This window comes from Schistocerca cancellata, chromosome 6 (assembly GCF_023864275.1).
Source record: "Schistocerca cancellata isolate TAMUIC-IGC-003103 chromosome 6, iqSchCanc2.1, whole genome shotgun sequence".
Lineage (NCBI taxonomy): Eukaryota > Metazoa > Arthropoda > Insecta > Orthoptera > Acrididae > Schistocerca > Schistocerca cancellata.
The window spans coordinates 671,028,965-671,044,977 of NC_064631.1; positions in this window are offsets into that span (position 1 = coordinate 671,028,965).

Genomic DNA, 16,013 nt, shown 5'->3' on the forward strand with positions numbered 1-16,013 from the left:
TTGGAACAAGATAACCTAACTGAGATGGAGTATGTTTCATAGGGTGCCAGATCTCGAAATTTCACTGTGCACACACTTGTATTCAAAGTTCAAACTCTTGAAACACAAGTGATCTTAACTGTGTGCTGCAAACTCATGTCTCTAATCGGATCACAGATGGGTGCGTAACAGTTGATATTTGCAGGTGGCGATCATATCATGGATTGTCTTTTAGTGGATGAAGAGTTCATAACCTACAGTATTTAGTATTTCTGGCAGCGACTAGTTTTGACATAGAACATAAAATCCCTAATTTATCGACTCTTACCCTTACACCCATTACAAATTTTAAATTGTCATCTATCAGCTCATTTAGGAAGATCAGTGTTCCTGTCTCTCAGTTCATTTTGGACCCTTCATGGCTGGAAATCAAAAATCTATATCGAAGGGAAAATACAATTTTATCACAACATACACATAAAAATTAATCTTTACCAGTAACTGTTATTGTCTATCATTTTAATGTACCTGTTTATTTTACCTTACCTTCTTCTTCCCGTTTTCACCTATCACTTTGTTTCTTTGTTATTCATGGTCTGTCTGCATATGTACTCAGTCCATGAAATGATCCTTTTTACTTGCCCTCTTTTCATCCTCCTTTTGGTTATGACCACGTCATTGGTACCCATCTCATGTCACTCACATCGTATTGACAGTAGATGACAACATGTAAAATTGTGTGCCTTGACCATTTCTTCTTTTGATTATGTATAAAAATTATGTCTGATTCAATTTTACATGTATATACTTGCATTTTGTAATTTCTATTCTTGTTGTCAGGTATCTAAAGGTATTATTCTAATTCAACAGAAGTGCATAGTGTACAAGTTTTCCTAAACAGCTAATGTGGCTACAATAAGGACTTACATCACGAATGGTAAGAATCTGAAAGTTCATTAATGTATCTTTTGCTGTTGTGTTCTTTATGAAATTACAAGTGTTCAAGCTAATGTTTAAGCAAAACTAATAGAAAATGGCAATCAGCCTTGTAGATAATTTGACAACACTTACTTTGGATGGACATTACATTGAAATGGTAGTTCCTATATTTGATTTATGTGTCGAATCTTTTACTGATACAGTGTTTAGTATTTTTCCTGTATTTTTCTGTTTAACTTAGTAACCGGTTCTTGTGCTTTAAATACATAATATTTTACACAGTATTGTTGGTTGGGTAACATCGGACTGTTTGGTGCATGTGGAAGTTAGTAGGATGGTACGTATCTTTTACCGTATAAGTAATCAACCAAATTTCATGTTTTCAATGAATTTAGCATTTTCCCTTTCGCTGTAATGAGATGTTATTCCCTACAAATGAGGTTACGCACCTGCTTCTTGCTTTCACTGAAGAATCACTGTGGCCCTCTAAACTGTTGTGCTTGTATTATATGTACCTCTGTACCATTAGTATTCTTATTTGCAAGAATGTTATAGTATCATTGACGTTTTAGGGCCCCAACATCTGTAGAGGGCAACTCACATCTAGAAAACTCTTGCGTTTGGTCTCGTATTAGAAGATCAACTTCCGCAAAAATTTTCACCGGCAGTAGAGTGTGATGAAAGAGATGCGTAGGAACTCTTTCGTTAATGCAAAGTTTGACTTCGACTCTAGCAGGCTGGGTTTGTGTATATCACGAGTCGTTACTCTGCTAGTACAACACAGAACCCATGGTGAAGGAATGAGGGTCTGTCTAATTATTTATTGGTATTCTGTACGTCCACAGTCCCATTTCCTCTCATCCATCAGGTGTCAACGAGAAAAGAAGCAAAACCGAATTTCAAAAGTCTCTCCGGCATAGTAAGAGTGTTTGGTAGTCTGGTACAGTTCGAAGCGTTATTGTCAACTCAAACTTCTGTGCAGGCAATGCTAGAAACAAAGAGTATAACCTGACAACCGCTTTTGCAAGCAGTTGATTCCCTCCATCCAACGCCTGGGCAGGAAAGTTACATTATAGAAAGCCATGTGGGGCACTTGTTTACTGCCATCTGGACAGATAAGTTGTGGAAGTCTCTGGTAAGGACTCTGTTTATTTTCCGATCAAACATCCATTGCCGTTATGTATCCTTCATTCATTTATGTTAGATTTTCGATAATTCTATAGGTTACAAAAATATATTTCGTGTCGAAATACATGTGAATTTTCGCTATTTAACTAGTTTTCCTTGTGATCCACGTCTTTGGTTTTGCGGTCTTCAGTCAATAACGTGGTTCTCATTCTACCTTCTACCACTGTAGAACGATTACAAAATGCTTGTGTGTGTCACAATAAACTCGTTGATATTTCATTTCTAATTAAAATCTAGTAATTTTAACTAGTTTCGTTTGTGAACCGCACTTTGCCATTGTGGCCTTCAGCTAAGCATGTGAACCTCACAAGGATTCTCACTGTGGTTGGACCATATTAAAGAGGTTTCACGTGTTATACTAAGTACATTCATATACCATTTGTGTGTGAAACCTCGTAATTTTAACAAGTTTCATTTATTAACCATATTTTGCTATTGTAGCCTTCAGTCAATCATGCCGTCCTTAATTGGTTCCTCATCACTGTAGAATCATAATCATTTCCTTATATATGATGCTATTTGCATCAGCCCTTACATACTTGTAAATATTCATGCATATTAACATATGCGTTAACCGTAGCGTAATTAAATAAGTTATTAATAGTCATTTCACGTTTTCTATCGGGCAAGTCTTTGGTTTCTGGGCTATAATCTCTGCAGAGGATGTCTGGAAAGTGCATTTGGCTTACGCAGATCACAAGTGAGAGAAGTAAATTGTCCTGGCAACAAATATAGTAAATGTCGCAGATTTAAGCACGTAGTTTAACCTCAAGGTAGATACAGCAATCTTTAATCTTGATGTGCTGCTTGAACCAGCTGACATTATTCAGACATGTTTAACAAAGCTACCTCAGCACATTCAACGTTGGATAGAAATCACTCGAATTAGTTGCAAAAGCGACTGCGAGATACGTAATGCAAATCCACATCCATGTCACAACTTCTTTGGTCATGACAATACAGTACAACAATAAGAAACTACAACTACAAGGGAAATTCCATATACACAATACACACTAGCAGTAAACAATAACTAATTTTAAATCATGCTCTAATTATTGAAACTACAAGAAAATTGAGAATATTACACTGTAGTATCTTCGACTAAGGGTCGACAGGTGAAAGTTCTTGGTGTTAGAGACACTAGTGAGTGAAATTGAACCTACTGTCTCGTTACTTATTTTTATCATTCGAAACACTGACCTACAGAATGTTCCCTGACAAAGACAACTCAAACTTAACCAATTCATTTATTACCCACAATAAACAAGCCCAACGCAATCTGACTCTTATTCAATGATGACATGGCTTCAAATAATTAACACAAAAGAACGGCTCTGAATTGGAAGAAATCCTAACAATAACCCATACATTTCATAAGTCACTTACCTCACAGAAATCTTAATAACACGAACTACAGCAATTACAGCAAGCAGCAACTACAGCCAGCTAAATAAAAAGATTCTACCTACTATAGGCTCTAACTACTAGGAGGCGTACAGTTAGCAAAAGAAAGATTTTGTTGAGGAGCAAATAACGTATTTAGCAGATTTTATCTTATTTATGTAACATCCAATTCCTAAAATTGTATATTTGTCAATAATTCCACTACCTAAACATCACGAAGTACATTCGTTCTCATTTTACAATACTTGTCCTACCAACATTGAGCCTCCACAAAGGACACATGTCCAATCCATCCGTTCACTAACTCCTAACTGCAAGTCCATCCAACCTCAGGGTCTCATACCGAGGGTGCAGAGAGCTGACCATGACATTAATTAGGCGCTGCCAACATACAAACATTTAAACAGATGACTTTCATGTGCTGCTTGCTGCATGAACTAGGATTCCAGATGTGTGGCATTTTCACCGGTCTCCCCACAGAATAATGTGGTATACTCACAACATCGCTCAGATTAACTAGGGGGATGGGAATCTCTCCACCATCTACAATGGAATGAAATGAGGTGGCAGTACAATTACCACAGAGGAAGTCGAGTCCCCTTTTAATAATGACAGCACGAGATGGGAACTTTCTCAGGTGCAATGCACCTTGGAAATGCATACTGCACACCCAAGGAATAGTGATCCAAATATTTGCAGAACTAAACTGACAAAGATATAATAGGTCGGGTAATATTTTACATAGTGATGAGCTACACAGCATCTTGAATATAAATTCTCAAGAGCTGGGGGACAAGCTACTGAGAGACGGGGATTTACTGGAAATAAAAGGCTTTGCTGTACTTAAAAAAAGGATTGGTGACAGGAAGCGTATTGAATTCGCGTCGCCAGTAGTCCTGGGGCAGCTGTGACAGAAAGGTGTTTATGAAGAATACTTTAGATAGAAAAATAAACCTAAAATGGTTAAACAACGTGCAATATAGAATCAATGTTATCTACGAAATTTCAATTTTTTCAGTGGTTATTTGCTGACAGTTTTCTTTAATTAATCACTTCTCTTATTTTGGACGCCTTCACGGTAGAATGTTTTATGAAGACGCTCCGTGTTTTGTGTGAAGGAAGAAAGTTTAAACCTGTATCAAAGAAATTCAGTAAAGTATTTATTTCAAGGTTGGATTGGGGTTTATTAGTAGGAGGGAAAACCTTCGCCCATTAAGATTCCTTGTACAAAAATTTTGTATTACAAAGATGATGCCATTTCGTCGCGACACGGTGAGAAAAACTTATTTTTCTCGTAAGAGAAAGGTCCCAGAAGAAGATTCAGAAACTGCTGCTATTAAGAAGAAAGATGTAAAGCGATAACTTCTGCGGACATTACTCAGAAGACATTAATGAGAATTGGTAGTGTTTCAGGTAAACGTAACAACAGCTGCTCTTCGGTCTGCCACCCTCACCACATATCTTCAAAGACTCAGCATTATTTATGCAAAAAGTAAAAAGAAGTGAATAACGTCGTCCCAAATTTCGTAAGATAGTATAAACAAAGCAGCAATCTGAAACATTTCTAGTGTGAACTGCACGAAACTAGGGAAAATTTTCTGATTGCACCGTTCCTCACTGTGGATGTGATTTTTGTTTTGATTTCATTAATCATTATATGATGTCTATGGGCTTCGAATGGGGACTGATCATGGTTAAAAGGAAAAAAAAGTTCTAAACTTAGAATTTTCAGACTGGTTTGAAAGGGGTCTGTCGGAAATGAGTGCTCTGTAGCATTCATAGCTTTGTTACACATGGGGTATGAAAAACACCCTGTATGCAAAACGCCCTGTAGAGCATCACATAATAGACTTAAAAGCAGATGATAACTTAGAACCGAAGACACCTGGAGCACACCAGAGAGACGGGGCAGCTCTGTGAAATTTTAAAATCTCATCATGAGGTATCCGTTGGGTACCCAACAATATTAAAATTTTTGTGCACCGCTTCAAGATTACAGCACATAAGAAGTATTTTGTGTAACCGTATTCAGTGTCGCTGAGGCACAAGGACCAAGTGGGGCAGGAGCTACATCCTATGACTGCATGTTATTGAAACTGCAATCATAGACCTTTGCTTCACATCTCTAAGAAAGATCGTTCCATTCGACAGGTGATCAACTCGTACCAAATTAATACGTTTATTGAGTCTGATACGGACTGAGCTGCTGAAACTGTTATTTCAGCAATTCAACATGGCAGAAGTACTCAGTTCTGTTAATGTGAGGGCAACATGTTAGCAGGTCGCCTCACATTATGAGTGCCACCAATACACAGCCTTTTTATATTTTGAAAACTGTTACCAAGTCAGGAATCTGCCGTTCAGGGTTAACATCGTCTGCGTTTATTAGAGGACTGAACGACGCCTATCTGAGGAACGTACACAAAATAGCAACAGTGTATGTTTGTGATGTAGTAACTGCCGAGAAAATGTAGGACAAACGCAACCCAACGCTGGGAAGACTGTAGCAAATATTTACAGATCGCACAATAGCAGGAAACCTCATAAAACCTGAATTTGGCCACAAACAAGTTAACTTCCTGGGTCAAGTAATTTAACAGCAGGTTATTCAGCCGGACCGTGGTAAACTTCAGGCAATCGGAGACCTTGCTGTATCCAGAACCAAGTGCAAATCTAGTACTTGCCTCACACAGATAAATTGTTACAAGCGCTTTGTTGATGTGACTGTAACAACTCCCCATCTCTGTCAACTCCCCATCTCTGTCAGCTCACCGGCAAAGTCAATAACCGTTCATGGGATGATGACACGCAGATCGCAAAGCATTCGAATTTCTCGTGAGTGCCAATGGCCGTTTAGCATGGATGTCACTATACCTCCAGAAATTCCAGTAGTGCTGTTTACATTCATGACAAAGATAATTTTGAAGGGAATGCAGTATCATACGTTCCTGTTCGCTTCAAGATCGAAGACGATGTATAAATTTTCATGAACGTGTTGGGGATCAGGTAACTAAAACAGGTGTCTTCCGAGAATTTCATTGGGGTTACCCTATCCGACCTCTCTAGGGAAACGGGTAAGGATCTGATGTTGCAAGATACAGAGAAGAAATAAGATGTTATAAATGAGGTCGTAATAGTGCCTTATCAGGAACGGTATCCTAATCCAAAAAGAAAGCAAGTGGTCGAGAACTAGCTTCTGTGCATACTGGCTGAGTTTATAATCTAATTAATTTGGTATGTACAACTGAGTTATGCACATTTTAACGAGAAGAAGTGCATCGCTGAATGAAGGAGTCGCCATATTTCCACTATACGGGGAGAAGGATCAGGAATGCCTTAGAGGTCTGCGGTGACATATGTAATGAGGATAGTAACAAGACCCAACTGTGGTTATTGATACCTATTGGTTATGGTTGAACTGGTACCAAGGTACAACGTCGTTACACCACTCTGGTATTCTGCCGCTAAAACAGTGCACAAATCGTATCCTGGAGGTTTCCTAAGATATTTGAGAAGAGTAAATAAGGTAGTTTCGGATAATGGCCCCCAGTTTAGGTATAATAACTTGTTTCAGCAGAGGTACTCATCTCTATATTTATATCACGTTACCACCCAATCTCAAATCCCTCATGACAGATATGTGCAAACTAGGGAAATAATGTCGACTGTATTGTTAAAACCATTATAGGAAATTGGATGCTCTACTGAATAAATTCCAAGATGTCACATGTAGATTGCCCCAAAGAGCAACTGGAATGGCACCTGCACTGATATTGAAGAACAATCGGCCTGTTGATAAGATTAGGAAATTTGTCGGTTTTCTAGCCATTCGGAAATATAGGCAGGCAGAGATCGAGCAAATTGCGGTCGAGAGCTTTGGAGGGCTGTAGAACAAAGGACAGCAAGCAAGAAGGGAAAAATGCCGTATGTACACCTAGTCATGATGGACAAAATACTAATTAAAAGTCACTAGTTGTCCAGAAAGGGAAAATAGCAGCCCAAAAGTTCTTCAATGCATTTGGTGGTCCATTCTGTGTGTGTAAGGTCTTGATTTAATATGTCTTGGAACTAGAATCTTTATGCATCAAACGATCTGGGCATTGACACATATCGAATGTGACGAAGTTTGAAAAGTAGCTTCATATATGAATGTTATCTGTGATCACGTGTCTCTGTGTATGTATGAAGTGTTTGTGTAACTTTTGTTTGGTAGGCAGTATAGATGTGTTCATTTGGCCAAATCTGCTATGAGTTCTGATATGCTAGGAACTTTGTGTATCTATAATGTCCCAGGCAATTTACGAACTTCTGTGACCAGATTTTACATGTTTTTTGAGGATCCAGACGTTTTGTGTGATATATTTTTCGTGTGTTTTAATGTAAAAGGTGGTTCATATTTGGTCGTTGGAGAAATGTTTAATTTGTGATCATTTATTAGCGTATGTGTGTGTTTTTGTGAACAGATTCCGACGATATTTTTATGTTTATTTTAGTGAATTTGCCAGCTGCTTTGATGTACCAGAAATCTGTACGTTGTAAATAGATTTTTATGTGGGATTTCATTGGTTTGGATGCAATGTTTGTTTCGATGTGTTTTGCAATCGGTGTGCTTTTTCTGAATGGGATAGTCGCAGTTGTATTCCTCTGGAACAGATTTATTTGTGATATAGCGTTAGGGAGATTTCGTGATAGTTGGAACAGATTTACAGCAGGTTTTTGTGTACCAGGTAGGCTATGTATTTTCTCTGGAATGTGATTTTCTTGTGTGCTTGTGGACAGCTGACAGGTGTTCAGATAGTTGTACTATAGGTGTGACTGAAATAGTGTTGGGTGTACAGTGATTTTTCACGTTGTAGGTTGTTCAGAGATGAAGCATATTTCTTCCACTGTTTGTTCTGGCAAACATATAGTGTTGCAGCACCTCTGTTGTTTCCTTTCTGGAGAAGATTTTGATACTGACACATTGATATGATTATTTATTTGAAAAAGTATTATTGTTTTCTGACATGTACTGCAGTGAATTTTTGATTATTGCTAGCTGTTGTCGTTTCGTCCATGTGTATTTTTCTTATTAAATTAATGTTTTGTGTATCTGTAATGACGTTAGGGAAAGCATGGTCATTAATATCCAGCGTACTAGCTCATTTTCGACCACCAGGTGAGTGGGGGGAGGGGGGGGGGAGGCGCGCAACACTCGTGGGAGATGCAGTTGTTGAGGGCCGTTTCGGTTGCGTAGGGTCATGCGCCGGAAAATAATGAGGTAAAAAGCAATTATATATATGAGAGTCTGGGGGCAAGTGATATTTAATTGTCTGTGCTTAGTGTGATAATTTGTAACGTGTTGAAGTGGATGAAGAGTTCTTATAGATTATCTCAAGAACTGAGCCGGAAGAGAGGAATCTTAGGATAACCATAAGAGGACTAATAAGTGTATATGATTTATAGTTTTTGAAAGAGGGTAAAAACTGTGAGATACCAACGGACAGAAACGGTTCTGAAAACAGTTTGAGCAAAAGTTTGAGTAAGATTTGCAGCATGGAATGCAGAGATAAGAAAACTGCACAGGGATGGAAAAGGCGACCAGTTACGAGTTAATTTCTTGTTTTTCTTAAGCATTTGTGTATGTTTGAGGTATGTGTTCACAGTAACCATTCTGAAGGAATTCAAATGCGGATAACAAAGAGAGAGAGACAGTTTCAGGAAAAGGACAACCAAGTGCTAATTGTACAGTCACTACCAGATATGTGCTGGCATCGGTGTTGATGATATTTTGTGTAGTGCATTACCATTTGTGTTTTCCTTAGTTTTGTCCACTGTACCCAGGTAAGAGACTCGACGAGGAAGAGTGCATAATGACGCATCTTTCTTGCATCTTCGGGTGTATGGTCCATAGTAACCTAAATGTCAGTGCGATTTTTGATTAGGATGATAACAAGCAGTGCCAACACGATTACTGTATGACGTGCGTCACCAGTATACTAATACTCCATTTGTTGCTACCAGTAGAAAGCGTGGTTAACGAAGAAGCTTCAGTAAATCTCTTTTTTCGCTTGAAAGTGGTCACCGGATATAATTATGTAATTATTATTTTAAATTATAGGCCGGACGTTGTGGCCGAGCGGTTCTAGGCGCTTCAGTATGGAACCATGCGACCGCTACAATAGCAGGTTAAAATCCTGCCTCGGGGATGGATGTGTGTGATGTCCTTAGGTTAGTTAGGTTTAAGTAGTTCTAAGTTCTAGGGGACAGATGACCTCAGATGTTAAGTCCCATAGTGCTCAGAGCCATATAGAATTATACCTCTTCAGTAGGTTATCTATTACAGAAGTTCATTGTGACCATCGATCAATGGATGAACTCTCACCTTTGAGTGGTCCTCGACTCATCATTATAAATTACTACCTGTAATGTTGATGGCCTATTTAAGTAGTCCTACACATAAATGGGCTATCATGTTATCGCTGTTGTACACTATTACTTGTAACGTTTGTTACCTACTGAAGTATTCATCTTACAGGTGGTCTAAGGGAACATTAAAACTGCTATGAGGTACAGCACCATGCTGGAGAGAGTGAAATAAGGGCAGTATAAGCAGCAAAATCCCTGACGCTGTCGCCAGAATCGGTGGGGTACTGGGGTCGAAGTGAATGATAGTCAGAGAGGGCACATTCCGTCCCGTTATGGCAGGGGACAGGCAGCTAGCCTAACTGCCCCCACTGACATCTAGGACCCTTGACTAATGCCGAGGGCATGTATACCGGTGGCCAGGTTGTGCCCAGACTAGGTCATAAGAAGAATGAACACAGCCCAACGGGCTTGGTCTCAGCAGCTGCCTCCTGCCACTACCTGTTCCACAGTTGATCTCCAGCCGCCATGAGCAGTGCCAACACCACCCTATTCTCAGCAGTGGTCGCCAACTGTTCGGTTCCCATTTCCTGCCATCAGCTAGTATACGAGCAGCCTAACACTGGGAATCAAGCTGTCCGCTTGCCTAACTATCTAGAGTGAGATGTTTTGCAACTAGCTGCTACTTCGACCCACCCAACCCCCTCCGCCCCCCCCCCCTCTCATCTGTCACCTGCCATCACTCTACATGAATGGGACACTGCTGGAATTCCAGTGCCTCCAGACCTACTGCTCAGAGTGAGACCACCCACCCTAAACATTAATCTATGGAAGCAGGCAACACAGAAGCAAGAGGCCGCGTCCATAGTGAGAGACTGTGGTGACTTTCAAATTATCCTGTGCACTGGCAATGGTTATGGTGAATGAAGTGGAGACTATGGACATGTTTGTGAAGAGCAGTAGCTGTGAGAACCCCCCTGTCCTAGGACAATTTCTTTGAAAACGTTAGGCAGTGACTCACTATGGACTGCCAGGCAGAGTTGGCCACTGCCACCCTATTCCGTGGCTCATGCTGAATAAAAGCATTCCGCTGGACAGGTGGACTGGGCGTCCAATTCAGACAAAACGGGTTGCAAGGCTTAGGAGTATGGAGACCAGGAAGCCTCTTCAGTACCTCAACTACCACAGAGGGCCTTGGCGACCACTTGCTGAAACTACCTGTGTTCCTGTTGGACAGCCTTCCTATATAATGAAACAGTTACACCTTCCAAAATTTCCATAAAAGTTTTCCGTGGGAAGGACAGTCCGAAAATATCTAAATTCACGATAATCCCAGAATACATGCCTTGCGTGAGAACGTGGTTTCAAGCCGTGGCTAGGCGTTCTGGCTTCTACATTGTTGCTGGGAGTCAGCGAAGACGATTCCAGAACCCGGGTTGAATGGAAGGTCAGATCTTTTCGGTGACTGGCCGAATAAAGTGCAGCGGAGGGAGCTGCCGAAGTTCGATGGAAAGTTATTGTTATTCTGTAGAGACAGACTCCAACGGACTCATGGAGACTTCGCCCTGGATGCTAATATCAGGACCGCTGCGAAGTTGATGAGCAGTATTGCACTTCGGCGATTGATTTAGCAGTTCCCGAGTTTTGGATAAATTTCTGGCGAGCGCGTCTGAGAAGATAACTGTACCCCGCGGCTGAAACGGCAAAACCCTGCCGGTCTCCGCACAGTATTAGCGGTCAGAATATCGCAGCGTGCGGTGACAGCACGCAGTTTCACAGCACAGGCGGTAAGCCCGCACTGCAATGTTTTGATCGACAACAGGGATTTGAGCTATTTTAGAAGATAATGTTTCATTCCTATGGTTTAGCTTCCGCTAATCTCTTTCTGTAACACCCGTTTCACCCACTTGTTCACATAGATCTTTCTTTTCTGTCATTTTAAACTTCACTCAAGCGTCACTCATTTATCATCTTTCAAATTATGAATAATTTCCCAGAGATCATTATTTCTTTCTTCTTATTTTCATAGTGACGTTTCGTTCTCTCATCACGTGCTTGCAGTTTTAATGTTTTGAAATAAACCCCAGCTGCATTACTTTGTTTCCTCTGAGAGAAACTAAACATTAATTCTTCCAGGATTGCCCAGCGATACGCTGGAGCTGTCCCTTGTCTCTTTTTCAAAATAATATGTTCGTATTTTTGTATTATTACTCAATGTCAAAAAAAAAAAATACGAATGTTATGCGGAAAGGAAGCTCCGAACTGTCACGAAATGGAAACCGTAGTGAAAATCAAAATTCTTTCATTTGTAACACTTTATAAGACCTGTAAGGTGAGAATGTCATTTTACTTTTGTAGGTTATCGATGTGCACAACAGAGAGAGACCAAGTTATGTTACTGTTAAACAATCATTGGCAGTATTGTGGCACTGTCTTTGCCTCTGCTCAGTCTGATTCATTCTCAGTGCAAGTGTGGTAGCTGACTGTAATGTTTTTATTGAACGGCGAAAAGAATGTAAATTTTGAATCAAGTTATATTTTTATGAAAAGAAGTTTTGAATTAAGACTGCAGTATTGCGCAGCTAGTTCGTCGGAATGATTACAGTCAGCTAGCTAACTTTGTTCACTTGCTGAGAGAAAGACCACCTCAGTTCCCTGAGTCATACATTAACACACTAACTGATTAAGCTGTGTGGTCGTTATAGAAATTCTCTGTTAACATCTTACCCTTTATAAATAACTTACTGAAGCTTAGTATTGTTAAGACCGATGTTATGTGGGAAGATAGAGCAAAGTTTTACTCTGTTTCTTCGAATTAACACTTCATTCTAAAATCGTTGTCTGGCGGTGTATTTCATGTCAACAGTTACGCTCGGGATCCAACTGTTTAAAGAAGGTTTATTATGACCGCATTCCGCCGTGTGGTATGCAACAGTGTCAATATTGCAATTAATAAAATATACCGAGTTATTACGCTGTGTTCTCCTGGGACGAAACGTCGAGTGTTAAAGAGAATTAGATTCGACCACGGCGTAATAGCCCGATATATTTTATTAATTGTGACAGCTCCGGCCGTGAAAGATTATAATGTTCAGCATTAATATTGTTTCGAAATTTCATTTAAAAACAGAAATTTAGCTTCGCCGCTTACTGCTTTCTTTTTTCTGCTGTTCTCTCAAGACATCTGAAGCAATGTTGTCAAGAAGTGAGGTAAGTGGCAATTTTGACTAGAGCCAATTAACTGTTTTACTTCAGTATTAAATTTAATCGAAAGACATGTTGTATTCAGACCAATTATAATTCAGTTCATATTACGTTTACTTAAGTCTAAGGTTGGTATGCGAATTTAAGCTAGATAACAGCTTGTATTGTATGATGAGAGATGAGTAGTAGATGAGTTTTGCTATTTAGGAAGCTAATTAACTGATGATGGTCGATGTAGAGAAGTATAAAATGTAGACTGGTTATAGCAAGGGAAGCGTTTCTGACGAAGACAGACTTGTTAATATCGAGTGTAGATTTAAGTATTAGGAAGCCATTTCCGAAAGAATTTTTTTCAGATGTAGCCATGTACGGAAGTGAAACATGGACGATAAGCAATTTAGACAAGAAGAAAATAAAACTTTCGAATTTTGGTGCTACAGAAGAATGCTGAAGATTAGTGGGTAGATCACGTAAATAATGAGAAGGTACTGAATACAGTTGCTGACAAGAGGAATTTGTGGCACAACTAGACTACAAGAAGGGATCGGTTGATAGGACACGTTCTGAGGCATCAAAGAATCACAAATGTAGTTTTGGAGGGAAGCGTGGTGGGTAAGAATCGTAGAGGAAGACTGGGAGATGAATACACTAAGAAGGATTTAGGTTGCAGTAGTTACTCGGAGATGAAGAGGCTTGCACAGTATAGAGTAGCAAAGAGAGCTGCATCAAATCAGTTTTTGGACTGAGGACCACAACAGCAACCACAACATTTTGTGGATTCATAGTTTTGGTAATACTTAGACTTTTCATGGAGTGGGAGATAAATTTGCGCTAAATTACATACGTAAACACACAGTAAGGAACTTACTCACTTTACATCTACTTCAGAACTCAGTCGCCACTCTGGGTTAGAGATTTGTCGTAGCATTGTACCAGATTTCCAGTACTGTCGTCGTATAAGGTAGTCGCCTGTCTGTTCCGTCACTTCTGTACTTTTGAGTGGTACTTAAGTAAATAAATTAGTGAAATGAAAGTGAAGTAGAAATCAGAATATAAATGAAAATTTGGTTTAGTTTAGAGAGTTACATATTGGCAAACAGCAGGCAGAACAGCAGAGCAGATGAGACAATGACCGTGAAGTCCGCAAGTTCCACATAAGCGGACGCTGTCGATTCAGCCGTCAGGGCATCGCCCGACCGGCTCACGTGTTTCTCAGTTGTCACATGTGAGCAAAGGCCCTCGCCTACATTCGAAGAGCCAATGACCGACGTTAAGAAGATTCTTCGAGAAGCTTTTCAACGTGACAGAAGAGGCAATGACCGTGAAGTCGTTCACCTCCAGTAAACTGAAGTGAATAAACACGCGAGATGCAGTGGGCCTGACAGAAGAAGAAAAGAGAAGAGAGTAGCAGTAGTTTTCAGTCAGTTTCGGTGCTGAAGACCGTCATGCAAGAAGAGACTACACAATACACAGACGCACCATGTCCGCCGCTGTAATGGAATAGCAAGCAGCAGCCTCGGCGCCAGAAGACAGAAGTTAAAAGGTATTTGAAGTCTGATTTTTACGTACCCGGGTGACTCGTGAGGACGGGAAGGAGACGGCCTCACTTCAGCAGTCACCTGTGAGCTGGGATGAAGATGTGACAGCCAAAAATACTGGCAAGCGGGAGTCCGTTGTTCGAGTCCGGGACACTAGTCTTCCCCCACTGCGCCGCTCCGCTGGCCGACGCACAACACACACGGTCGCTTAGAGAAGAGAAACACTGGGACGCCACATCCAAGATATCACCGTCCGATGCACGACTTCGCTATCAATAATTAAACAGGCCACAGCACGATGCACGTCTCCAGTCAACTGGAAGAGATGGCGACACGAGCTACACAGCGCTACGCGTAATCAGACGACGCCGCTGCCGCAGCAGAAGGCTTCGCAAACGACACAGCTGCCGTTCTCCGAGCCAGAACATCGAGTAAGGAAACAGTTGTACGGAACTTGCAATAAAAGTTATCTTATGCAAAAATGCTGTTTCATTCTACCTCATACCCGAGCCAAGGAAGAACCCACCCTGCCCACATGTTGTTAAGAGAGAAAAATGAATTAATTTAGTATTTGAACCCTGACATAATGCTTTAGAATGCTCATCCTGATAATTGACTAGCATCAAAAGAGAGAACCCAGTTACATTTAGTGACAGAACTGTTACAGTACGCTGGTCTGCTGTTCGTTGTCTCTACCAAAATGTTGTCTGCACAGCCAGTGGTTCATGAAGAGAGATGAACATCAGAGAGAGAAAAGAAACGTCTGAGCTATATGGTGGGTTATCGAACACTTTCCATTGAAAACTCTGCAGGGACTTCCTCGTTGCCCCTGGATTGTGAGACCGATAATTGTCATGAAGAAGGAAACGCATGACAGATACGTTGTGTGGGCTACGCGAAATCAGGCGAAACCCATGACAGGCACTCACACTTTACGGGAGTTACAAATTGTTTGCCGAACTTTATCTGCGTGATTGATTTACGTTCTTCAGGCGAGATACATCATTCTTCTTTCCCAGAATATACTGTAGATTTCATTGAATGAGAAACAAGACCTGATGCTTGGCGTAGAAGTCATCCATTTTCTCAGCCACAAGCGCAGAACTGTCAGACAAGACGTGGTTTTGGCTTTTGGTCTCACGGTACTAAGCGACAAGTGTGCAACAAGAACATACAAACTTATAATTCAAAGTCAGTTATACAAAATCATTGTAGCCTATTTTGTAACAAGACAGTTTCCCAATTGGCACGAACTTCCCAACCGTTACGATGCACTATATACACTCCTGGAAATGGAAAAAAGAACACATTGACACCGGTGTGTCAGACCCACCATACTTGCTCCGGACACTGCGAGAGGGCTGTACAAGCAATGATCACACGCACGGCACAGCGGACACACCAGGAACCGCG